This window comes from Gobius niger (assembly GCF_951799975.1).
Source record: "Gobius niger genome assembly, chromosome: 21".
Classification (NCBI taxonomy): domain Eukaryota; kingdom Metazoa; phylum Chordata; class Actinopteri; order Gobiiformes; family Gobiidae; genus Gobius; species Gobius niger.
Genome location: NC_136872.1, coordinates 3,281,547 through 3,308,540, shown reverse-complemented (window position 1 = coordinate 3,308,540; position 26,994 = coordinate 3,281,547). Strand labels below are relative to the sequence as shown.

At 44.5% G+C, this 26,994-nt stretch overlaps 1 protein-coding gene and 1 long non-coding RNA gene across 3 annotated transcripts in view; one reads left to right on the top strand and one right to left on the bottom strand.

The window, feature by feature from the left end:
• The window catches only part of nlgn2a (neuroligin 2a), a 168,155-nt gene that overhangs the window by 39,730 nt on the left and 101,431 nt on the right, over nucleotides 1-26,994 (top strand). The window lies entirely within an intron of this gene.
• The window catches only part of LOC306980328, a 252,639-nt gene that overhangs the window by 161,406 nt on the left and 64,239 nt on the right, over nucleotides 1-26,994 (bottom strand). The gene's annotated exons all lie outside the window — the stretch shown is intronic.

Sequence of the window (26,994 nt, the reverse complement as noted above, 5' to 3'; positions counted from 1 at the left end):
ATAGGGCTCTCTGTAGCCCATAAACCAAGGCCCGACAGGCTTTTCTCTTTTGCATTTATATACAGTAGGAATCATATGGAGAGTTTTTCAATTGGTCCTGTCTTGGTTTGGTCCTATTTTCATTTAGACCTGGATTTGACATAATGTGGTCCTTTTTAAGAGTAGTTGATCTTGGTTTAGACCTCGGGTATCTATTGTTTAGTTCTAATGTAATTTTACATCAAGTCTGGTTCCGGCGGGGAGTCATTAAATGAATCGTGCCAAAAGGCATTTAAGGCATTGAGCCATAAATGTCATTAAAAAGCATAACATTGGATTCAAACGGGCATTAAATCTACATTTCTTGTAAAATTATGACATTGCTTAACCATTTTTACTGGATAAGTTAATGGAAAATACCAAAGTAATGGTCTAAAACATTCAGTTTGGCTGAACATTTCTTTTACTCAAAAGTTGCCAGTTTTGTTCGATTACCTTCCCTAATATTAGCAAATCTATAAGAAATGAAATATGCACTGACTTATTTAAATGCTTTAGTTTGTGGCATTAAATGATAGTATATGGGCATTACGATGGCATTAAAAAGCACTAAATTCGCCTTGTGCTTCTGTCTGTCTAAACCCTGCTTAAGGTGTAGTCCTGGAAATGTCTTCATTTCACCTTTCATCACTGGTTATTACCCAGTTGAGTTTTGGTTTAGTCCCAGTTTAGTCCGGATTAAGCCTTGGTTTTTAGTCTGGAGCCTTATTCGAACTACTGCCAAACAAAAACCACCAGAGCTGCTGACGAAGCCTCTTCGATATGAGGACAAACACTTGGATGGAAACTGATCAGATTTGATGGACATCAATGCCACTGGTCATTTGTCTTATTGATCCTTGTCTATATTGATCCCCTCGATCGATTCCAAATAAATAATCAGAGGCTGTATATGCTTCATACAGTTTAATATAGAACTAAGCTATTGTGAAATGATTATAAATGCAGTCGATCTTATACCAGAGGAGCAGGAGACGCTTGTTTCTGTAAAATGCTCCTTGCATTAACTCACCTCGCGACAGCCAGTGTTGACAATGATGCGCAGAGGAGGAGCTGAACATAAACAGGTTGTTTTTAGACGACCTCTCTCGCTCTTCCTCTATTTTTATCCGTAGGATATTCTCGTCAGCTCCTCAACACCGTAGCAAAAGCACATGTATCAGCTTGTGCTCATCGCTTTGGTTCTTTAGTGCGGTTTAGAAGCGTTTATAGAGAGGACAGATTCAGACGGACTCGCTACAACGTGGGATCTTTAAAGGAACAGGCCACCATTTTTACCTCCTGAGCTGCGTTCTTGCCTTAGATTAGATGAGTTGATGCGTACCTGTCTGGTCTTTGTGCGTGTGCTCAGTCATGCAAAACAACCAAAGATGTTCTTAGCATTTGGCCTCTCCCAGTATATTCCTATAGCTCCAAACGGGATGAAGTTTGAACCTCCCACGCTCCTCCACGGGCACGAAGACCAGACAGGTACGCATCAACTCGTCTAAACTCAGGTAAGAACATATCTCAGTATGGGGAAACGGCGGCCTGTTCCTTTAAACAGCGGAGACTTTAGTTGTGGTGCGTGGATCTGCAGCGGCTCCAGCCTGCGGGTTTATTAATAATAAAAGGCGGCGGCGTAAAGCACCATCGATAAGAGGAATCGTTAATGAAGGAGACACACGACTCGGATGGATTGCTCAAAGAGAATTCCCATCCATACTTTAAGAAGCTCTGGCTGTGATGGAAAGCTCCTGCACACACAAACGCCCGTCCGGGTTTAGAGCGGTTTTAGTTTAGTCTTGGTTTTGGAACTGGCGAGATAAGGAAAGGCTCCAAACCTACGAGACCACTGCCGAATCACATCCACGTCCCCTTGGGCCTCACTAAAGTAGGTTAAGTTTAGTCCTATACTGTGGCGCTGAAGATAACTGTGCTTGTAAATGTCACGTTACATCGCGGTGTTTCTCGTCACCAGATCCGTTTCAGTGCCAGTCACACAACTTTAGTTTCACAAGTGCCATCTGCAGAGGACAGAAACAATCTTAAACTTGTACACGGGAGCATTACGGAGCTGACCACAAAGGCTGCCCCCAAAAACCTCTGCCAAAGCCCTAATCCCTTAATCCACGGTCCCTATAGGGCTCACTAGTGGAATAAGGCTGTATCGTTTTTTTCCCCCTTTTCTTTAAGCTTGGAATCGAGAGACTTGATACTTTTATTTCAGTTGGTTTAGTCTCGGTATGTATATGTATCCACTTTTGCTGCGTTTGGTAAATGAGCCGTTTAGTCCTGGTTTAGGATGACTTTAATCCATGGATTTAATATTCATAGCCCGTCATTCCTCACTCCTCCACATTTACGTGGATTATTCCATACGAGAAGAGAGTTCACGATGCTGCTGCTCCACCTACAGAGTGTGTTCCAAAATCAGACAAAAAGGCGGGAACCTACTCTGTGCTCCAGGGCCTGTCAATCCAAGCCCACTGTTAAAGGATCTGTATCCTGTTATTTTAGTCACTCCAAAGTAAAGTATAAGCATTTATATGACATATTGTACCTGTACCAATATGGAGCACTATGTTTGTGAGAAATATAAGTATTTTCTGGAGGTATTTTTCCAACCCGGAATACAAGATGCTTGGATTCAGTTAACTCCGCCCCCTCTCTTCGTGCATGCAACTTTAGCTGTAAAACAAATATAAATATCACAGCAATAAGTAAAGTTACTTCACGATGCAGTTATAAGGAGTCGACATCTGCAACGCAGCTTCATGAATGGCTAACACACAAGCTAATACACAAGCTAACACACACGCTAACACACACGCTAACACACAAGCTAACACACACGCTAACACACACAAGCTAACACACAAGCTAACACACACACTAACACACACACGCTAACACACACGCTAACACACAAGCTAACACACACGCTAACACACACAAGCTAACACACAAGCTAACACACACACTAACACACAAGCTAACACACACGCTAACACACACGCTAACACACACGCTAACACACAAGCTAACACACAAGCTAACACACATGCTAACACACACGCTAATACACATGCTAACACACATGCTAACACACAAGCTAACACACATGCTAACACACATGCTAACACACAAGCTAACACACAAGCTAACACACAAGCTAACACACAAGCTAACACACACACTAACACACAAGCTAACACACACGCTAACACACACGCTAACACACACGCTAACACACACGCTAACACACAAGCTAACACACACACTAACACACACATGCTAACACACACGCTAACACACATGCTAATACACAAGCTAACACACACACGAACACACACGCTAATACACACGCTAACACACACGCTAACACACAAGCTAACACACATGCTAACACACACGCTAACACACAAGCTAAAACACATGCTAACACACATGCTAATACACAAGCTAACACACACGCCAACACACACGCTAACACACAAGCTAACACACACACTAACACACACACACTAACACACACATGCTAACACACACGCTAACACATATGCTAACACATACGCTAACACACACACTAACACACACACGCTAACACACAAGCTAACACACAAGCTAGCACACCCACTACCACACGCTAACACACACGCTAACACACATGCTAACACACAAGCTAACACACACGCCCACACACACGCTAACACACACGCTAACACACACGCTAACACACACGCTAATACAGATGCTAACACACACAAGCTAACACACAAGCTAACACACACACTAACACACAAGCTAACACACAAGCTAACACACACGCTAACACACACGCTAATACACATGCTAACACACACAAGCTAACACACAAGCTAACACACACACTAACACACACGCTAACACACACGCTAACACACAAGCTAGCACACCCACTACCACACGCTAACACACACGCTAACACACACGTTAACACACATGCTAACACACAATCTAACACACACGCTAGCACACATGCTGACACACACAAGCTAACACACACGCTAACACACACGTTAACACACACGCTAACACACCAGCTAACACACACACTAACACACACACTAACACACGCTAACACACACGCTAACACACAAGCTAAAACACACACTAACACACATGCTAACACACACGCTAACACACACGCTAACACACAAGCTAAAACACACGCTAACACACATGCTAACACACACGCTAACACACACGCTAACACACAAGCTAACACACACACTAACACACACACTAACACACATGCTAACACACATGCTAACACACACGCTAACACACGCTAACACACAAGCTAATACACGTTTTGATTTACTCACCGCTCTGGTCCATCAGATTTTTACATTATGGGACTGGCGTTGGTTATAAAAGTGAATCCACTTTGATTCTGGTGAAGGTTCATCAAACATCCATCAGAGACAGTCACAGACAAACACTATTTTGGTGAAAGTCACTGAATCCCAGAGAGAAATTCCATCTTCTGGTGAGTGGCCTCTTCTTTAGGAAGGTTGAATAAAGTCCTGTCCTCGCAGCCAGACGCGCTTTTCTCTATGACATTATCGTTCAGTAAGAAAAAAGAACAGGCGTCCAGAGTAGGTTAGAAAGAGCTCCTTCTTCACAACTTTCGGTGCTTCAGGAACTTCCTTTTTTTCTTTTTCTTCTTTATTTCTTTCTTACAAAAAAAATAATGAAAAAGTTGTTTAATAAATTAAAATCAGGCTGTAAGGCATTGCATTACAACTCAGGGCGGAGCAACTGCTCAGAGAGCAGGATTCAGGAGGATTCAGAAGGATTCAGGAGGATTCAGGAGGATTCAGGAGGATTCAGGAGGATTCAGGAGGATTGCTGAGAACTGTGTGAATGAAGCCAAAACCCACTCTGGGGTGTTTTTTTCAAGGACATAGCAAAACAACATGGTTAAAAAAAAGTTGATTGTGCACGATATAGGACCTTTTATAATATACTCTAAATATAACAGAACAAAAAACAGCATGAAAAACAATATCCCACTCTGCTCGGCGTTGTCACAGAGATCAACTCTATTTGTAGAAACAATCAAAGTCTTAGTTTTTGACACGTGTCAAGTTCCAATTGGTTTCCATGTTAATGCAAACCTTCTGGAGTCGCCCACAGCCACTAGGGGGTGGTATCGCAGCATTCCTCGCCCATTGGTTTAATCCTGGTTTTAGGCTGTGTCCGAATGTCCCTAACCGCTTTCACTATATATTCACTATATCGGCCCGCACTGCAGTAGACTTACACTGCACTGATTCTGCTGGCGACGGTGCTTGTAGTAGATGTAGTCACTCACTGCCGGTGTTTCGGACACGGGGCTCACTTGTGTCGTCACATACAGCGTGCAGAAAGTAGTGAGCCCCAGGTCTGAAACACCAGCAGTGAGGGACTACATCTGCTATAAGCACCTTCTCCAAGTAGTTCATTCAGGAAAGATGCTCGTGAATACGAACAGGAGTTTATTCATTGGTGTTGTGTTTAGTTCAAAGACCTGGTGTGGTCCCTAAAGGCCCCGAAGGACTCACAGCAGGTTGAGAACAAAGACAGGCGGAACTTGTACAAGTCGAAAGCCTCTTATTGGAGGCTGAAGTGCCTGCTGACCAAAAGGAAGACCATCACTGACGAAGCTTCCCAAACAAGAAGTCCAACACCCAAGCCTTGTGGATGCAGCTCTCGGCAGATCTTTGAGGCTAAGAAGGTCAGGCCTGGGTAGTACCTGGACCGGAGACCGTGAGGGAATGCCAGGGGCCTGCGTGAGGGGTTGGTTATTGTTATTGTTCAGTCTCAGTAACGACTGCGACCCAGTATGGAGGGAATGGACGCTAGCTTCCCATAAAGCTCTTTGTGACCATGTCCGTTAAGGGCGCTGTATAGGTATTCCCCTTCCCTTAACTACAGAGTACAGACGACAGCTTGGGGACCTTTGTTTTCCCTCATCAAGCAAAAACGCAAAATGCAGAACGCCTCGGACCGTGCTGGAGAGCTACTGCCCGCTCGCAGATCCCGACTGCTGTTTACACAGTTCATTCGCAACATTTGGAGCCAGCCATCATGCTAAACAAACACACAACCGGGGGGGGTGCATTCAAGGACGCTGCGGAAAATATGCTTCTAATTTCGGCATCTGAAGCACCCTAGACCTTCCTTCCGTCTTGCGGCGAATAATTTGCTCCGTGCACTCCATCTGTTTCAGGCCCCTCTCGCTCGCCCATGCTCTTTGAAGGGGGGGGTGGGGGTATTTTTGAAGTGGGGATTTGTGGATGTGTGGCTGTGGGTGTGGGGAGGGGGGCTGTTGGGGGGATGGGGGGGGGGGGGTGTTTTACGCTGGAGGATTTGGGATCAAACGGCAAGCGGGCACAGACACTTTTTGAGGCGAGGCGTCAAAGCCAAAAGCCAATATTGCAGTGAAGAAGACGGGAAGAGATGAGGTTCCAATTCAGCGCTGGAGGAAATGAGGAGTCGGCGGCGGTGGAACCGGCAGACGGACGACCTTCAGTGGAGGATTAAGGCTTTCATTTAGGCAAATCAAGAACATTTGGACATCTTTGACTTGGTATTTGAACTTTTAATAACCTAAAACCACACGAGGTAACGTTTCCCCCCGATAAGGAGGCAAGGCGCAGCAGGTGGAAGCCTTTGCTAGTTTCTTTCATGACAGAGTGCAAAAAAGACGAAACTTTCCCTTTAAGATGTTGATTTTATGGCGTTTTTGGAGGTGGAGACGGCCCAGAAGTAACGCTGCAAAAGCCGGGTTCCCGCGCGGCGTGTGTTCATTCACAAATATCGTTTGTTTTGTATCCACGTGTTCTGCGGGAGGCGACCGAGATGACGCTTTAAAGCAGTACTAAGTAACTCTTCCCCCAAGAGGCCGTAAGCGCAATTGCAGGTGTAGTAGCAAGTTACGATTTTTTAACTTATTAATTGTCTTGGAGAGTAAATACGAGGCTGACAGGAAAGGCGAAGGGAGAGAGGGTTACTGTGCATTCAATTATACAATGGAAATTTTTTTTTTCACTCAAACTTGGCTGTAAATACTGTTTAAAGTGACGCTAGCCCGCAGTTAGCTTTGCCCATTAGCATGTTAGCTTCTTCTTCGTGATTCCATTAGTGTGTATTGCTTTCTCCGGACCGGTGGCAGTCAAGTTGCAAACATGGTTTTCTGTCCAGAGACACCAGGGGGAGATGAAAGACCCTCCAATCATCCCATAAACACTTGTATTACCCCCACAGGGACTACGGAAAGGATTTATTAAGGTAAACACGTTACTTAGTACTGCTTTAATCCGAATATAGTCATTTCCTTTGTGGGACACACACAAAGTCCGGAAAGCGGACCAAACTTTAGGGCCGGTTTTCTCAAAATGAGGTTTTTGTTCCACTCTTGCAATGACCTCCACTTTACAGGCTTGGATTGACCAATATTAGCAAGTTTAGTTTTTGTTTTTTTTCCCCAGAGGAATTCTGATTCCCAGCCTGATTTATTGAGCTTTCAACAGAATTGTTCATGTTTTAACTCATGATTAGTTTATTCCAAAGCTAAACAGACTCACAGAGACAGACAGCATTGGGGCTCAGACTCCGGTGGGAGGTCGCAGTAATAATAAGGAATACACGGCGTTGTTAGATGATGGTCAGAATCTTCCCCCGGAGGCTGGGGGTAGGATGAGGAATGGGGTGGCTGGTCGGTGCGAGGAGCAGAGCCTGAGGAGAGGCCAGGCGGAGGAGGGGCGGAGGAAGGGCGTAGCACAGCTGGGAAGCGGCCGTGTGATTGACCGGGGAGCTTAAAGCAGTACTAAGTAACTTATTTACCTTAATAACTCCTTTCCGTAGTCCCTGTGGGGGTAATACAAGTGTTTATGGGATGATTGGAGGGTCTTTCATCTCCCCCTGGTGTCTCTGGACAGAAAACCATGTTTGCAACTTGACTGCCCCCGGTGCGGAGAAAGCAATACACACTAATGGAATCACGAAGAAGAAGCTAACATGCTAACAGGCAAAGCTAACTGCGGGCTAACGTCACTTTAAACAGTATTTACAGCCACGTTTGAGTGAAAACAAATATTTCCATTGTATAATTGGATGCACAGTAACCCTCTCTCCCTTCGCCTTTCCTGTCAGTGTAGTATTTACTCTCCAAGACAATTAATAAATAAAAAAATCGTAACTTGCTACTACATCTGCAGTTGCGCTTACGGCCTCTAGGGGGAAGAGTTACTTAATACTGCTTTAAGAAGGGGATCCTGGACAATGAATGGCTGAAGCGGAAAAAGCAGCTGCGATGATTGGCTGACACGAAGGTGCGGCTTGAGCTGGGGGGCCGTGATTGGATGATTAGAGAAGGCCGCCGGTGATGAGGTGATGCGTGAAAGGCTGCAGGTGCGTCTTCCAGGTTGAATTTGCGCTGAAGCTTCATAACAACAAAATACATTTGAATCCATTTTTTTAGTTTCCGTCACTGAAAATATAAAAGACATTTTATGCATAAAACAATCATATTTATGTCAGTGATGTTCAGCAAAAGTTTCAAATTGATACGTCTAAATGAATTCAAAAAAAGATCCCTATTCATTATAGCGTGATGTCCCGTTCATTCTAATGGACATCAACATAAGATGTGTTTGTTTGTAGATGCTCAGTAAATGGGGCTTGTCATTTCTCGTCAGTGAGTGTAGGTAAGGCGAGATGCTGAGAGTTTGGTCTCCGTCCGGCTCTGCGCAGACTCGTCCCGAAACAGCCTCCCTCTGCCGGAGATCAGGTGCGGCGGCGAGGGCGAACAGACGCCAAATCAAGGAGAAAAGCCAAGTGTTCGTTGGCTCTGATGGAACGGGGACTTGAGCAGCTGGGCCCCCAAAGACAACACGCACAATGTCAGGAGATTCGTAAAATAAAAAGGGCTTTGTGTTTCGTTACAAAACTGTTCCTTTATCCAAGGCACTCGTCGTTGGAGCCAGTCCTCCGGCTCGTGCAGAAGTTACAGTTCTAAGCCCGATTCGCACGGGATTCAAATGACCCGGGGACGTCAGTGATCTTTATGGGCATTCGCACGGGATCAGCAATGCTAGGAATTCACACAGTTTTCAAACTTTTTTGCCAGTAAAGACAGATAAAGAATGACACTGAATAATGACAACACGCCTTTTAATCAATCGTTTGTCTGACATTTAAAAGCCGTTTCCTGCCTCATGGCACACGCTACAATGAACGACGTCATCATGTCTCTGGGACTTTGCTCTTCTCATAAGACAACAGTTGTCAGAAACTCTGAGGTCCCTAGTACATTCTAATCCAGCGTGAATAGGCCTATCTATTATAGAAAACGCTATCTCAATGGCCGCCGCCTGGGCGCCGCCATGTTTATTTCCCATACCGACTTTGAAGCTAAGCAGGGACGGGCCTGGTTAGGACTGGGATGGGAGACCGTTTGGGAACACCAGGAAGCCTGGCGACAGTACTGAGTGTGTGCGTGGTTGGTGCTGCCGTGCGTGTGCGCGCCTCCAAACAGGGCGGTGTGTGCGTATGTGTGTGTGTGTGTGTGCGTGTGTGTGTGTGTGCGTGCGCGCATGTATGTGTGCGCGCGCATCCAAACAGGGCGATGTGTGTCATCATCACTCACCTCTTACCTGCAGACGCTCCGCACAGGTACAGTTACATCCTCCAAAACACATCTGCGTGTCTTTGTTTAAGTCTCTCCTGCAGTGACCGAGGCTGTGGTTCATTTTACATCCAGGGCTGCGTAATGTTAGAGACGCAGACAAATGCGTAACATCCAATCCTGCCCATATACGTCTCCAAAGCTTTGTCTCCGAAAAAACAGTACACGCTAAACATTGCCCAAAACCTGCTCAAACACGAGCCTCTAATCACACGCGCTGCTCCGACTGATTTATCCTCCGTGTGAGTAAAAGCGAAAATGAAACTACTACTTAACGAGCGCATGGCCTGCACTGCGTAGTTTTTTTTCTTTTTTTTTTACTTTGCTGCTGTACCTTTTGTTTTCTATTTTGCTTTCACGTATTGTGAGCCCACAGGTACATTTTATTCTAAAGCAGCTTTGAACGCATTGCCAATTTTATTGTAAGGTTATAAATACTGTCTAATAACGATCATTAGGCTATTTCAGTTCAAAACCTACTCATTATTTTTTTTTATTGTACACTACCGTGATGCACCAAACCACGGGTCCTGCACCGTGACCCAAACCGTTAGAGCTGAACCCCTAATATTTATCCATAATTATTCCACTGTCTCTTGAATTCTATTCCCTGAGTTTAGCTAAAATATTGTCAATGTAGTTCATAAGAAAGGAGCACGGGTGCATCAAACACTCCAATTGCAGTTTGTTTGACATTATTTTTTGCATTCATTATTTTACTCATTTGTAGTGGCCATAGTTTTTGGAATGGGTTGGGAACCACTGGTCTACAGCTGAACTGTGTGACGGGTTGGACATTTCTTTGTAATCACTCACAATCTCAGAATATCAAATGTGGAGACTAGCGAGGCCCGGCCAAAGGCCGGGTCTCAGCTAGTAGTAATATATTAATCAATTACATGAAAAATGACATAAACCAGAAGCTGGACATCCTTTGTAGTGGAGGCAAGTTGAACGCTGATGTGATTAGAGTGCACTGAAAAGAAATGCTTCTTGAAAATCAATTTCAGGACCATGGACAGTTCTCCAGAAGAAGCTGAAAGTCACAAAATCTGATTCTCCAGAGCAGTTTGTATTGTGTCACATATCCTGCATATTTGAGGCAATCCTTAAAGGTGCACTATGCAACTTTTATGTGGAAAAAAATGAAAAAAAAAAATGTTAATATTAGTGCTTTCAGTGACCCAGTGGCTGTATGGGTGGTTAGCTTAGGGCATTTACGTTCCACCCCGGTGGCCCCATGATGCTTCAGTATCAGTTATATATATATATATATATATATTTTTCATGTAGGATTTCTGAATGGAATGTATGTGTAACCATGGAGACAGATCAACCAGCCATGAAAACCTATAGAAATCATAGAAATGCCTTAAGCTCCTACAAATGTGCACATTTTGTTAGCCGTCAAATCCCGGACACGACTTAAACTGAACGTTCTATGCCCATGTGAATCAATGGGGAAGACAGGTGCAATACTAACGTATGGGGAGGTATGTTTTGTCCTTTTCATGGCATTTATATAACAATATGAATAATTAGATGATGTTTAGTGGCCATTGAATTTGTATCCGACCCCATTAAAAGCAGAAACTTCACTGAATTTGAGTTAGCATTTAGCTTTGTACGTTCAATTGACTCTGTGCATAACTTCAAATCATAACAAGGCCGCCCAAGAAGTGACTTCCTGTTTCGATCCAGCACGCCAGAATAAAAGCACACAGCTCGTCTCATTGATTAGTTCAGCAGGTACTTGCAACATTACAAGATACATTACATAGAAATGGAAAAAGGAGAAGCGCTGTTCGAACGTGTGCAGACAGTCAGTGAGTAGCTTAGCCTCATCAATGTATTTCCCCTATAGCCGTTAGCATTAGCCATCAATCATCGCAAATCATCAACGATCCAGAGGTTTTCAGCTGTTGCCAACTGACCACATTTAGGTCAAAGCCTCGTTAGGAATCATTAATGAATGTACAGACCTTTGGGACTTTACTTTAGATACAATTGACTCTGTGCATAACTTCAAATCATAACAACGGCGCCCAAGAAGTGACTTCCTGTTTCGATCCAGCACGCCAAAATAAAAGCACACAGCTAATTGATTAGTTCAGCAGGTACTTGCAACATTACAAGAATATAAGTAAATACACACATTTTAAGTGTTTTGTCTGTTAATAGTCAGGCAGGAAGAAAGTTAAACTAATAAGATGGTGCTTTTTTTTTGGTGTACTGGATTGAAACAGGAAGTCACTTCTTGAGCGCCGTTGTTATGATTTGAAGTTATGCACAGAGTCAATTGTATTTAAAGTAAAGTCCCAAAGGTCTGTGCATTCATTCCTTCATTCCTAATGAGGGTTAGACCTAAATGTGGTCAGTTGGCAACAGCTGAAAACACCTGGATCGTTGATGATTTGCGATGATTGATGGCTAATGCTAACGGCTATAGGGGAAATACATCAATCAGGCTAACCTACTTACTGACTGTCTGCATACGTTTGAACACTGCTTCTCCTTTTGTCATTTCTATGAGAAAACCTACCACAAACCTAAAAACAATTGATCATGGAGAGGCTACTGGAATAGTAAGTAAAGGCGCTATGCTAGCCACCCAAGCAGCCGCTGGGTCACTGAAAGGTCAAATATCAACTTTTCTTTTTCTGAATCTTGAAATCCTAATATGCTACACTAGTGTTTGCTTACTTTTTAAAAATGATTCATGGCGTCACTGCGGCCCCTCTGAGAAAATAACTTCATGTAGTGATAAAATAGCTGGAACCACTCGATCCAGAGGAGAATGCATGAATCTTGAAATAATGTCTGCGTTAGAAGAAATGACCGAAGTGAGCCGGCCGGAGTGAAATGTTACTCCAGGTCTGTTTTTTGACGAGCGAACAGCAGCGTTTCCTTCGGTTTACGGCGGTTGTAAAATAAGTGATTTAAGCGCAGCACAATGAGGACTCTCTGTTCGGTGCTTCAGACAGTGCAGTGCCCGAACACCGCCGACAACCTCCGCGCGGCCCCGACACGTTTTGGCTGGTGATTGATTGAAACATCTCTCCCGTTTTCTCATTTTCCCCCTGACTGCTGATAACTCCCATATATGAACTGTGTATTAATTACGCTTTAATAATAGAGCAGCCCATTAATCACCGAAATGAAAAGGCCACAGTTACGTTTCTCCAGTCGGGCCGGCGGACCGGAGTCTTCTCCTGGAAGAGTGACACAATCAGTCCCACGCTAATGCTAACCGCTATCTCGGCCCATCCGCACATTTATATTCATTAAACTCTGCTGTCGTCGGGAGCGATGCTCACGTGGCTAACGCTACAGTTACCTGTAGAAATATGGCTAATAAAGTGAATCTGATCTGATTGTAGCATCGATCGATTCTCTAAAACAAATCTGATCAATCACACTTTAAAAATGTGATTGATCATGATTAATAGCAGCTAATTTTATTTCTATTTTATTCATTATCAACAATCAGCCGATATTCATGATGCAATGATGGTTCTTGTCTCATCAGCACTTGCAACTGGATATGAAGAGTATGATTAAATAAGAATAACAATAGAATATCAGGGAAGCGCTGTAGCATTTTCACGAGAAGGACAAGACTTTTCAGAGCCAGGAGCACATGTTTTTTTGTTTGTGGCTTCCACCTGTCGCAGGGTGAGTGGACACGTGGAGTTTGAAGGATGGATCGCCCGATAAGCACTTTGATCATTCAAAAGATGTTGGCTAGCTTAAGCAGCATGGCTAAAGTTAGCATTTGCAAGAGTTCTTCGAAAGGTTTGATGCTGTCATCAATCTGTGAGGCAAAGGAGCAAAACTGTTCATAAACATCACACGACTTTTACCTTCGTGGAGACTTCATCCTGGGCTCCGCTTTAGAGACGAGACAGTCTCCTGAATAAGTTCTAATGATGTACTTTATCTGTTAAAGCAGTACTAAGTATCTCATGCCCCTAGAGGCCATCAGCACCACTGCAGGTGTCGTAGCATGTTGCGTTTAAACACTGTTTAAGTGGCACTAGCCCGCAGTTAGCTTTGCCCATTAGCCTGTTAGCTTCTTCTTTGTGATTCCATTAGTGCAAGTTTGCGTCACGGAGGGACGATTTTCATCATCGCCAAAACACCGAGGGCCGAACCTTACTATTGTAGCCGAAAGTTAAGAACCATTTTCTACAAATGCCGATGTTTTGCATCTGTGGTTCTAAAGTGGTCCGGCTCCGAGACCCGTCATTACCTTAATAACAAGCTGTGACCCAAATAAAACTATAATTTGTCATTTATAAATCGTATAAAATATTGCATTTACCACATGTTTTTATTGAACAAGCCGTAGATTTGCTTTTAAGACTGAAATCATGATCAAAACAACCCAATAATATTAATCTTAACAGACTCCAGTGTGTTTCCGTGTAGTTTCAGATGGAAAATATTGAAAAAAGGTTCCCTATAGGCTCGCGACCCACTTTTGAGTCCCGACCCACCAGTTGAGAATCACTGTTTTACATTATATATGAACAAGTGGGATGTTCTGCAAAGACATTTCAAAAATACACTTTAAAAAGACACTATTTCTAGTACTTTAACAGGTATTTGATCCCTTATTTGCACAATAATATTTCTCAAAATCATATTGGGGGCCAGAGGTTCTGTGCTGGAGGGCCGGACATGGCCCCCGGGCCTGACGTTGCCTACCCCTGCATTAGTGCGTATTGCGCCTCCGACCCGTAGGCAGCGATGTTGCAAGTGTGGTTTTCTTGCACACCAGACGCCAGGGGATGATGAAAGACCTCATCTCATTAACACACACCCCAGAGGGACCACGAGAAGGATTTATTACGGTAAACAAGTTACTTACTGCTGCTTTAAATGAAGTCCAACTAAAGAACTGCTGAACTAATGAATGAGAAGTGTTTATTCAAGCGTGCTGGACCAGAGCGGGAACTTCTTTCATTGTGACGCTACCGTTAGCTCGTGTTTGGGATTAAATCCACACATGGCGCAGGTCAAGTCACACGACCAGACAACAGTAATTGGCTCTCGTGGTTCTCCAGTACATTTGTAGGAAAACAGTCAAAAGAAACGTTCAGCCAAATGAGTGATTTCAGGACGCGCTCACGACCAACCTTCAGCTGGTCATCTCAGCATGTGCCCCATCCCCCCCCCTCACGAACATCCGCCCGTCCATGAGAGAAGAGCTACTGCACAAAGTTGACAGACTGCGGGATTACATGACACGGTTCAGATAAAGTTAACTTAGCGTCTTGCGAGACGGTGAAAGTGTGAAAGTGCGGTGGAGGAGAGCCCGTCCTTGCCTTTTTTCTTTAAGTCCATAATGAAAGCTAATTTGCTCGGGGCCCGTCGTGATTACTCCAAACCAATTAATACAGGGCCACAGCCATAAGTCATAATTCCCGTCAGCGTAAAGGCCATTGAGATTAATACACTGTGAACTAGTGCAAAATGAATGTTCCTATTTGTGATTTATGAAACGCGGAGAACTCATTAAAGGTATTTCAAAACAGTTCAATCAAGTAGGATGAATGGGGCTGCTTATGAATTGTGAACTGGAGGTTTCTGGAAAAGAATAATCATAAAGTTCATGATTGTATTGATACCAGTGAGTGAAGTCTTTGCTGGGTTCTTCAGTGGCAAGAGCAAAAGTTTCGAGTCTTTTGCTCCAACATCTCCACTTCAGAAGCTCCGACAGGCTCCAGGCTTAGGGAGTGTATCGCTTCATTTCATGATGCAAACAAAACCAAGAGGAGCTCCTCACATCAGAGATTACAGCTGTGGTAATCAAATCATTCTCTTGCAGTAGAGTAAATCATTTGACAGCAAAGATCTACATTGTAAACGCGACTATAGAGCATTTTCCTCCAGCGCAAACCAGGAAGTCAGAGGCGACATTAGCACTGTGTTAGCATTTGGGTCCACCCTGTTCCCGTCTCTGCTCTGTCTCGCTATGAACTCCGGCTGGGACGAGCTTCTAAGTAACTCAAGTGAGCAGGAGGGTCTGTGAGAGCTAGAAACAAGTTTAGACAACAGCTGAGAGACTTTACCCAACTACCTCCCATTTTCACGGTTTGATAGTGATTTGTGTGAAGTTGGCCCCCCATAGTGTCCGATTTGCTTCAAAATGGTGTCATTTGTTTGTGCTTCGTTTGTGCACGTTTGTGCAAATAAAATTAGCGTTTGTGCGCACTTCGTTTTTGAGGTATTGAGTGACTGTGGATCCGTCCGCAGTCAATAATTGGTTTTCATGTTCTTTATCTTTTATTAAACTTCCGTCTTTTTCCTGATTTTCAGCAGTTTTCAACTTTTCCAAGACCCAAACCAAGACCCGAACCATGACCCAGACTATAAGCAAGACCCAGACCAAGACCCAAACCAAGACCCAGACTAAAACCAAGACCCAAACAAAGACCCAGACTAAAACCAAGACCCAAACAAAGACCCAGACTAAAACCAAGACCCAAACCAAGACCCAGACTAAAACCAAGACCCAAACAAAGACCCAGACTAAAACCAAGACCCAGACCAAGATCCGAACCATGACCCAGACTAAAACTAAGCAAGACCAAGACCCGAAACAAGATCGGACCAAGACCACAACTAAGAACCAGACCAAGACCCGAACAAAGATCAAGACCAGACGGTGCACCAGCGCACTTCGTTTTTGAGGTATTGATCGTTGATTGGTAATTGATCAGCCCCCCCATAGTGTCCGATTCACCCCAAACTAGTGTCATTGTTCAGCTCTTCGTTTGTGCACATAAAAATGCACATAAAACGCTAATTTTATGTGCACAAATGAAGCACAAACAAATTACACCATTTTGAAGCAAATCGGACACTATGGGGGGTTGATCAATTACTAATCAATGATCAATATCTCTAAAACGAGGTGCGCACAAACGCTAATTTTTTGTGCACAAACGAAGCACAAACGAATGACACCATTTTGAAACAAATCGGACACTATGGGGGGTTGATCAATTACTAATCAATGATCAATATCTCTAAAACGAGGTGCGCACAAACGCTAATTTTTTGTGCACAAACGTGCACAAACGAAGCACAAACGAATGACACCATTTTGAAACAAATCGGACACTATGGGGGGGCCAACTTCACACAAGTTTGATAGTGGGAGTTTTTTAGGTAGTGCAGCTTTAGAGCCGGTAGGTTGAACTGTCTTGAAATTAGTATTCAGCGGCTGAATTGTGGGTTTCTGATAATAAAAGATAACTGCCAAATTCAGAGATTCGCTTGTACTTGTACTACTACTTACATGTGTATCTTGCTACGTAACCATCTCACTGACAGTCCTTGGTCTGACTAAAAAGTACAATCCCAGCGCAAGAGCTGAAAGGGTTCCTCCAAGAGTGACCTAGTCCCAGTTCTCCCCCAGAAAGCGATCGATACTGGGAAAAGGAACAGGCCACCGTTTTTCCATACTGAGATATATATATATATTCCATACTGTTTGTGCCCATGAAAGGCGTGGTCACTTCCAACTTCACCCCCGTTTGGAGCTATAGGAATACACTGGGAGAGGCCAAATGCTAACAACATCTCTGGTCTTTGTGTGTGACTGAGCGTACTCACAATGACCAGACAGGTACACATCAACTCCTCTAAGCTCAGGTAAGAACATATCTCAGTATGGAAAAATGGTGGCCCGTTCCCTTAAAAAGCATCAAGAACTGCAAAGGTTCTTGAGGTTACTAAAACGTTGGTTATAGAAGTTACTAATCAGGATTATCACACCTGCAGAGAAACAAGCAAGCAGTAAGCCTGAGGGCCAGTGAAAGTTGGTCTGTGGGCCGCATTTAGCCCGCAGACCGCACTTTGGGCTCCTCTGCTGTCTAGTATCACACATGTTTGTTTTGATCCTGACCCAATGGGCGAGGAACGTGCTTCTGTATGGTCCTCATGGCGGGGAGCTGACATTGCTGTAATATGAGCCACTTGGGAGCATTGATTCTATTGAGAGTTCAAACGTTCCAAGAACAGCTTAAAAGCCAAGAGTTTTTCTTTTTCTAAAAATCGCTATGACCCATGTGACAACGCCAGAGCCTGTCAATCTATATCTGAAGCCCTGCGCTCGCGGGGTGGGCGGAGCCTTCACAGAGCTCCAGATCTTGTAAGGAACAGGCTGCGTTGGAGGAGACAGAGCGGCCATTAAGGTTCACACAGGACTCGGGACCTTTTCTATGAATGGGGCTGAATGGGACCTGCTGATCTTTATATATTATATCTATGTCCTGACCTCAAGGTTGATCACATGACCCGTTTGGCGGTCTCACATGTGCCTGTAAGTGCTGCTCTGTCTTTTGTCCACTCCAGGCCACCGTAGTCCTCTCAGGTCAAACGAATCCAAAAACACTAGTGTACATTGTGCTTATTGCCGGCACAGCATTAGGTATTGTAAGTAGATTTATATCAAATATAATTAACAACAAATAAGAGAGTGTTGTTTTCCCAGCTCAGCGCTTGCTCAGCATTTCTAACGGCTTTTAATTAGTTTGTCCCACATAGATTTAAGTCAATGCCCCCGTACGCACTGTTATCCTAAAGCAGACCCTCTCCCGGCTCAATACACGCTGGAGTATTGTTACAAAATCAACGTTTAATGGTCTATAACATGCACTGCTTTTAGTTTCTGCACATTTAGTCCATCTCCCTCCTCCGCAAGAAAAACAGCCCCCTGGAGTCTGATGTACAGCAGATAAATGTGCGCGTTAGTGTTCTCCGCACATTATACATTTCTGAAATGACTGCTGGCATGCAGGGACATTACTGTGTACTGGAAACAGCCCAACAGGGAATTCTCCATTAGTAGATGTGGATATTTTCTTTTACTCCTGTTTAATATGGTACAAAATGTGTGTGCTCGTCATAACATGGTCAAAATGTCAGAGGAAGCACCTGATAAAGATACTTTCAATACATGTCCCCGAATTTAAAATAAATATAAATGTGAATGTTTCAATTCACACTAGTAACAGCTAAATTGTATGAAAAATTGAAAAAAAAAAAATTGAAAAAAAATAAAATAAAATAAAAAAAATCTACTTGTGCAATGTTCTGCTTACAGGTCGACCAATATATCGACCGGCCGATATATGGAGCCGATGTCATTTAAGAGTATTTTACAATATCAGCTATCAGATATCTCTGGAACCAAAAGTCGAAAGCCTTTATAATCAATGCGCCACACTGTCGTGAATATTCATTCACCCCATACTCGGTGGTGGCAATCTACTGTTGTAGCCACAGCTGCCCTGCCCCTCCGACCACCACCACTCACTCACTCACCACATTCGCCCAGGCTTCCTGGTGTTACCAAACGGTCTCCCATCCAAGTACCCACCAGGCCCTTCCCTGCTTAGCTTCCGAGGTCTGCCGGGATTGGGCAGAGCTTCCTGGGCCTCAGGAGCTGAGAAACATGGCGTGAAAATCAGTCATAACTTTGTACCTCGGATCCTATTTTATTTGTCTCTAAGGGGAGTTGAATCCACACAGCTCTCATGGGCGCAGTTACTTTCAGTAACTCTAGCTCTCTGAAAGTGCATGGTCTAAAACGAATAACATCAGGCTAATTCAGTTAGAAATAACCGCCATGCACAGGTTTCAGTTGGTTTTAAATCAGTGGTCCCCAAACTGCGGGTCAGGGACCAGAGGTGAGAGAATGTGACCATTTATCATTTTAAAAAGTGTCGTTCTAAACCCCAGTCTGACAGTAAAATGGTTAGTGGTTCTCACACTGAGGGGCAGGGTCTGAACTGCTCTACTGCACAGATGTTTTTGACCGTCAATTAGCCTTGTACTGTAGGGCCCTTTAGTGGACCTGTGCTGACAAATATATATGAGGGTGTCAGAAAGGCGAGCACCGGCTCGGATTTTATGTTGCAGACTTTTGCTTATAAATTCAGAATCCATTTATTGTTCTGGAATGTGATTTTGGTCTTTCAAACGTGCTTCCTCTGAAGAACCGACCAAACATGAGTGTCCTGAATAAATCAATCAAAACCCTGAAGATCGTCATCGGTATCAGCTTTAGAAAAAACAATATCGACCTCTAGTTCTGCTTCTGCGATGGATGAAATAATCATATGCATTTGTCCCGATGAGACATTTCCATCACATCATAATGCGCTGGTCATCGTTGGTCGGAGTGACTTCCCTGGGCAGCATGGCGCCCGGTGGAGGTACATATCTAACATTGTAGAAAACACGGGACGGTCTCTTTGTCTTTTGTCTGAACTGAAGATGATAGAACCAAAAGTCATCAAATTGTCGGAGCTTTATCTCTCGCCGATCGCGAGAGGGATGGTTTGGGGAAATAGAACTCCTCGTTTTGCCTGGACTCTGGACAGACTCTTCCCCCACACATCGTTCTCTCGTCTTTAACGCCGTGGCCTGTTTGACTCTGGAACAGCCCGTCTCCTCAGCCACGAGCCGCGCAAACAAAGACGCATCTATTGTCCACATTGGATTTGCTCATATTCCTCTTGCTTTTCCATGAGAGCTAAATCTCCGGGCTTGAACTTGGACAAGGACGGTGTGTGAGTCATCGGGACGTGTGGGGCTTCAATGTTTACTGCTGATGAGTTGGAGGTATGGATTTGAATAGCAAGGACGAATGAGAAGGCTGTGAATGATAAGAAGGTGTGTGTTGGGGGGGGCTGCAGTGCGTTTTGTTTAGGTCGTGGCCTGTTTGTTCACTTAAACGTTCACCTGGAAACGAATCAAGTGGCTAATCTTTACAAACAGCTCTGAACTTTTCTCCTTAGGTTCATATGTGTGAACGCATTTGTGAGTTGAAGGTTGTTTTGTTAAACCGGGGCCCTCGCGTCACTTTAAATCACATTCAATCCTGAACGGTCGCAGCGCAGCCTCCGCCAGGAAACCCAAGTCCTTCAGATCAGGGCTGGTGGCCACGTTGGCCGTGCGCGGTTCTCCCACTTTGGTTTCGTGTTGACTGGACAAATATTCGACTGATCTACTGTCTGTTTACGGAGCTTGTTTACGTTTACGTGTTAAGTAGATCAAATGTATTACTCGAAAACGATCTGAAAGTGGTTGGCATAGCTTTGTTTTATTGACAAGTCGAGGAGAGGAGAGCTGAGGAGAAGAGCAGAGGAGAGCAGAGGAGAGGAGAAGAGAGGAGAGCAGAGGAGAGCAGAGGAGGGGAGAGCAGAGCAGAGGAGAGGAGAAGAGAGGAGAGGAGAGCAGAGGAGAGCAGAGGAGAGCAGAGGAGAGGAGAGGAGAGGAGAGGAGAAGTGAGGAGAGGAGAGCAGAGGAGAGCAGAGGAGAGGAGAGCAGAGCAGAGGAGAGGAGAAGAGAGCAGAGGAGAGCAGAGGAGAGGAGAGGAGAGGAGAAGTGAGGAGAGGAGAGCAGAGGAGAAGAGAGGAGAGCAGAGGAGAGCAGAGGAGAGGAGAGCAGAGGAGAGGAGAGGAGAGGAGAGGAGAAGTGAGGAGAGGAGAGGACAAGAGAGGAGAGCAGAGGAGAGGAGAGCAGAGGAGAGGAGAGCAGAGCAGAGGAGATGAGAGGAGAGCTGAGTAGAGCATAGGAGAGGAGAGCAGAGGAGAGGAGAAGAGAGCATAGGAGAGGAGAGCAGAGGAGAAGAGAGGAGAGCAGAGGAGAGGAGAAGAGAGGAGAGCAGAGGAGAGGAGAGCATAGGAAAGGAGAGTAGAGGAGAGGAGAGCATAGGAGAGGAGAGCAGAGGAGAAGAGAGGAGAGCAGAGGAGAGGAGAAGAGAGGAGAGCATAGGAGAGGAGAGCAGAGGAGAGGAGAGCATAGGAGAGGAGAGCAGAGGAGAGGAGAAGAGAGGAGAAGATAGGAGAGCATAGGAGAGGAGAGCAGAGGAGAGGAGAAGAGAGGAGAGCATAGGAGAGGAGAGCAGAGGAGAAGAGAGGAGAAGATAGGAGAGCATAGGAGAGGAGAGCAGAGGAGAAGAGAGGAGAAGATAAGAGAGCATAGGAGAGGAGAGCAGAGGAGAAGAGAGGAGAGAAGAGGAGAGAAGAGAAGAGAGGAGAAGAGAGCAAAGGAGAGGAGAGCTGAGTAGAGCATAGGAGAAGAGAGCAGAGGAGAGGAGAGCAGGGGAGAGGAGAGCAGAGGAGAGGAGAGGAGAAGAGAGGAGAAGTGAGGAGAGGAGAGGACAAGAGAGGAGAGCAGAGGAGAGGAGAGCAGGGGAGAGGAGAGCAGGGGAGAGGAGAGCAGAGAAGAGAGGAGAGCAAGGGAGAGGAGAGGTGAGCAGAGGAGAAGAGAGGAGAGCAAGGGAGAGGAGAGGTGAGCAGAGGAGAAGAGAGGAGAAGAGAGGAGATAAGAGGAGAGCAGAGGAGAAGAGAGGAGAGCAGAGGAGAAGAGAAGAGAAGAGAGGAGATAAGAGGAGAGCAGAGGAGAAGAGAGGAGAGCAGAGGAGAGGAGAGGAGAAAAGAAAAGAGGAGATAAGAGGAGGGCAGAGGAGAGCAGAGGAGAAGAGAGGAGATAAGAGGAGAGCAGGGGAGAGGAGAGCAGAGGAGAGGAGAAAAGAAGAGAGGAGATAAGAGGAGGGCAGAGGAGCTTCTGTTGAGCACAGTGGTGAGCGGAACACGGTGGGAGATTATGGATCACAGACCAACTTTTAGTAAATAATTTTTTGGTAACGCTTTATAATAAAGGTACATGAATTCATGCATGAATTAATCATGACTTCATGAATTAATGTGAGGTCATGATACTTGATGAAATACTATTCACACCGTTAATTCAGGCAATGAAGTCATTAATGATAATGATTCATTCATCATGATTATGATGAATTCTTTGTTGTCATGACTTCATTATGAATGTGTTACCATTATTGTTTACTGAGCACATTTTTGCTGAAAATACCATCCATTTTCTGTGTCAGGTCAGGTTTTTGTGATTACTGAATTTTCTCTGTATTTTGACTTTCTGTCGTTCTGTTAAACCAGCCTTAACGATGTTACACCAGCCCCGCCAAGGGGCCACTTTCAACATCATTTTTCTGTTATATTTCTTGGCATTTCTTAGAAGTGAACTCGCGTATCAAATATTTAAAGTGCCTGTACTTCGCTTTCATAAATTTTCACCAACACACACTCGTTTCTAAGTTTTATACCAAAATGTGAAAATGTTAACAATGTTAATAAAAGAAGCATTCGTCAGCCAAAGGAGACAATCCCCTCACTACAGAAGTTATACTTTGCTTTTTCTGTCTCTCCGTACAATAGGACCTTTTTTAAAGCCACTGAGATGACTTTAGGTCACTCTCTTGAATTACATTTACATAAAAAACTAGTTAACATTCTCCCATTTAAAAGCACTGTGATTGCACTTTAGAAGGCCATTAGCATCGTAGTGCACCTGCATGCTAACGACGGCCGCCTTTAATTAACCGCCGCGCGCTAACAGCCCCTGGCCTATTTTCACTGCATATATATTTACCGGCGCGGGAGATGCTTATTTTGGTCCATCACAGGAGACTGAGATTTCCATACGGGAGCAAAGGGAGAGGAGTATTATCATTATTATTTAAAGGCCCAACAAACTGGAAGTGAGGCTTCCAGGGGGATTCTTCTGCATCTAACTCCAGACACATGGCCAATTTGTGTCCCCTGATGAGAGGCAAACATCTTTTCAAATGAAAGAGCTATTTGACAGAAAACGACCACGACGTTTCTTCTCGTTTCTAATTGCTCAAAACAGTGCCAACACAGACTGATCGTGCACTTACAAAGGACTTACCTCACCGGCCTTTTCACAGAGACTACCTGGAGACTACCTTATCTCCAGGGGACATCCCCGTGACCAGTGGCAACTCCAGTCTCCAACTAGTCCCCAACTAGTCCCCAACTAGTCTCCAGGCCGGTGAGATCGGCCCTTTAGTTCCTACGGAGGATTAGAAAGACTGTTGCAAATAAATCCATATGAAGCTACGGGGATGTAAGGGTTTGTCTGGTTGATTATTTCCTTATTATAGCTCTGATTATAAAATATTTCATATTTAAAAGAGCTATAGATGCAAGTTGGCCATTTTATACTCACTACTGCCACATCAGGCCATATGTGTAACTGCAGCTTCTATATTAAGCTCCTCCATGACGGCTTTTCGGACCCAAAGTAGCACCTTTCTGAGTGACAGTGCAGTATTTTAGAGGCAGTTGTGGTGAACAGGTCTGAGCTCATTCTACACTTTAGGACATTGCTGGAAAATACATCATTTTAACATAGTCCCTTTAAGCTTTGAATATAAAATATTCCAGTACATTAAAGCCGCACTTCCTGAATCATCCCGTTTTCAAACCGTGAAAGTGGTAGGTACGTCTAATCTGCTGCCCGATGCTAGCTCTCACAGGCTCTCCCGCACATGTCCACTGTTAACGTGAGCTGATAAGATGAACACAGAGAGTATAGTATGTCTTTCACAAATGCTGCGTTGAGCTATGGCAGCCAGAGACATTTACTCTACTGCAAGACTGTAGATGGATTACACCAGCTTTACTGAAAAGAGAAGTGTCTTCAGGTGAAATATTTACCCCCTCTCGAAAGTTTTTGACCCGCTGTCCATTGTAAACCAACAAAATCAAGCAAAATCAAGCAAACTCCATGGATTCAGTGCGGCTTTGCAGACTGAAGGCTGAAGACTCAGCGAGGACTGTTGCATCTGTTCACACCTCTCACTCGCCTCAGTCTGACTTTACAGCGAGCACCGCCCTGAGATCCTCCCGACTTTAATCGGCGCATGGATCTGGGGACCAATCACAGAACGAGGAGGGACGGCAAGAGGATGAGGCACTATTTGACATACGGATAAAAAAAAAACAACTGTTATTTGCGGATCCAGCATGACGGCAGCCACAGCCATCTTTCAATCAAACTTTAGACCGTGTTAAATAGTTTAGCTTTAGCGGGTACGTCATACGTCATCTGATACAAGTGATTCGATCGGCTATGGCTGCGTGCAGACACATACAGTGGTGAGAAAAACATAAGTACACTGTGTGTAATTTCTCACATTTCTGCCTAAATTGGTCACTAATGTGGTCTGATCTTCATCAAAATCATAAGAATGAAAAAACTTCTCACGATCAGGATTAACTTGGACCATTCCTCTTTACAAAAATGCTTTTACTGTTTTTTCAAGACCCACAGAAAATGTAGGTCTAGGTCTATGTCTATAAAAGTTTTGTACCTCTTTCCATTCTTTAGTAATCGTCCGTAGAAAATAGGTGAAATCACCCAAAATGCTGTTTTTTGACCAAAAAGCTGAGAAAATGAAAGAGCAGTGCTGCCACCTAGTGACTCAATTAAACAACTTGTAGCTCTTTTATTGAGTCACTAGGTGGCAGCATTAGGCAGCACAATTTTAACACCAGACATGCTCAAGGCTTTGCTGCAGCTGTTCCCATTGAAAAACCTAATTGACGTCTATAGACGACATTGGCAGTAAATGAGTTAAGTGTCATGGCCAATAAGAATATGATCAACTGTAAATGTCTGGGTGGCATTAGTTAGAGCTGACATTGTTTACACATTCTTTTGGTTTTGATGAAGATCAGACCACATTTAGTGACCAATTTAGGCAGAAATGTGAGAAATTCTACATGGTGCACTTTTTCTTGCCACTGGGTGGGAGATATTCGTAGCACCCATTAAGCGGCTATGGACCACACCTCTCCTACGAGAAAATGAATTGGTGGTCCCCAGGTTAAATATAACTTGTCTTATTTGGCTGTTATTTGGCAGTAGCCAGGCTAGACGTTTGGAGGATAAACAAATCCCTTCTTCAGAGCCAAAGCTCATGACGGGATTCCAGTCATTCGTCCTCCTGAAGTTTGAGCGTCCCAGGTGCTTTCTTCTGATAACCCAGTGCAGAAACAGAATCGCCGGTGCCTTGCTCAGCAGGACGATGACTGGTCTATCAGGCATGTTTGTTTGTGTTTTTGACTTTCACAACCGTTCAGTTACTCTTTGGATTTGGCAGCACCTGAACATTTGTTTATGTAGATTTACCTCGCCGTGAATCCTCCCGAAGCTGGTACCCCCATTATCTTCCAGATATCCCGTGGAGCGGCGACGGCCAGCGCATAGCCTTCAGTAATGACCACATCGATACGGCGGCCAGACATAGAGAGGACTTAGGAGGCAGGCTTGAGGAAGGAGGTTAGGCGAGGATACAGCGGAGGGAGGTCCAGACTGTTCACTGGAGCGCGGCTCATTACATTCTCCCCAGACACGGCCCATGTACAGAAAAGACTTGTTTTCATCCGTACAATAATAGCAGCAGCACAAGCGTATGATGGGTGGTCTGAGGACAGCGGGGAAAAGTAGGAACTACGTGTGTCTTCTCTCCGAAGTCTGGATTCTAAAAAAAGAATGTCGGGGCCAGATTTACTAAACGTTTGCGAGGACGGACTGCGGAGCAGACGGAGGAGACGCGATCTGACAGGGGTTTGGACATTTCTGCAGCAGTTCAAACGGGTTTTGCAAAGTAAAACCAGCCGTGGACAGGTTTACAGCATATAGCACTGCTCATCTGCACTGATGCTGGTAACGCACTACTTTAATCTGACTACTTATTCTGTAACGAACAATCTAGCGCATTACTATTTCCTAATCAGTGATCAGATTTCAATGACCTCGGCGATAAATCACGTTTTCAGGAGGAGGAGAGAGCTGTCCATGATCTTGATTTTGTCCACAGCGCATTGAAGTGAATCAAACTCAATCAATAGCTGTAATGTTGTGCCCTCTAGTGGTCAGACGCCCAAACTACCAGAGATTAATCTCACTATAATAAACGCCACACTAAAGTCGCTTTAATAAAGTGACGCGTAATCTAAACGAGTTACTTTCAAAACCACGTAATCAGTGACTCTTTAAAGGAGTAAGCAGTCGTCAGCAGTCGGATTACTTTTCTAAGTAATCTGTGGCAACACTGGGCATCCGTCCCCTGAGGTTTAGTGTGTCTGCAGAGGGGTCCAAGAGCGTTTGAGAGCTTTATGACTGAAACAGATGTTGTTATTTCAGACCATCCAGGATTTCACGGGCTTCTTTTTGTGTCGCTGACTTTTAATTTCTATTTGAGAGAACTTTAAACAAGTTCAGGACTCGCACCTGCAGTGATCACATGACACTGTTGACAAGAGGTGGGAGTACCGTAAATGCTCTAATAGAGGCCGGGGCCTTTATTTACTCAAGGGCAACTAGGACCAGGCCTTTATTGG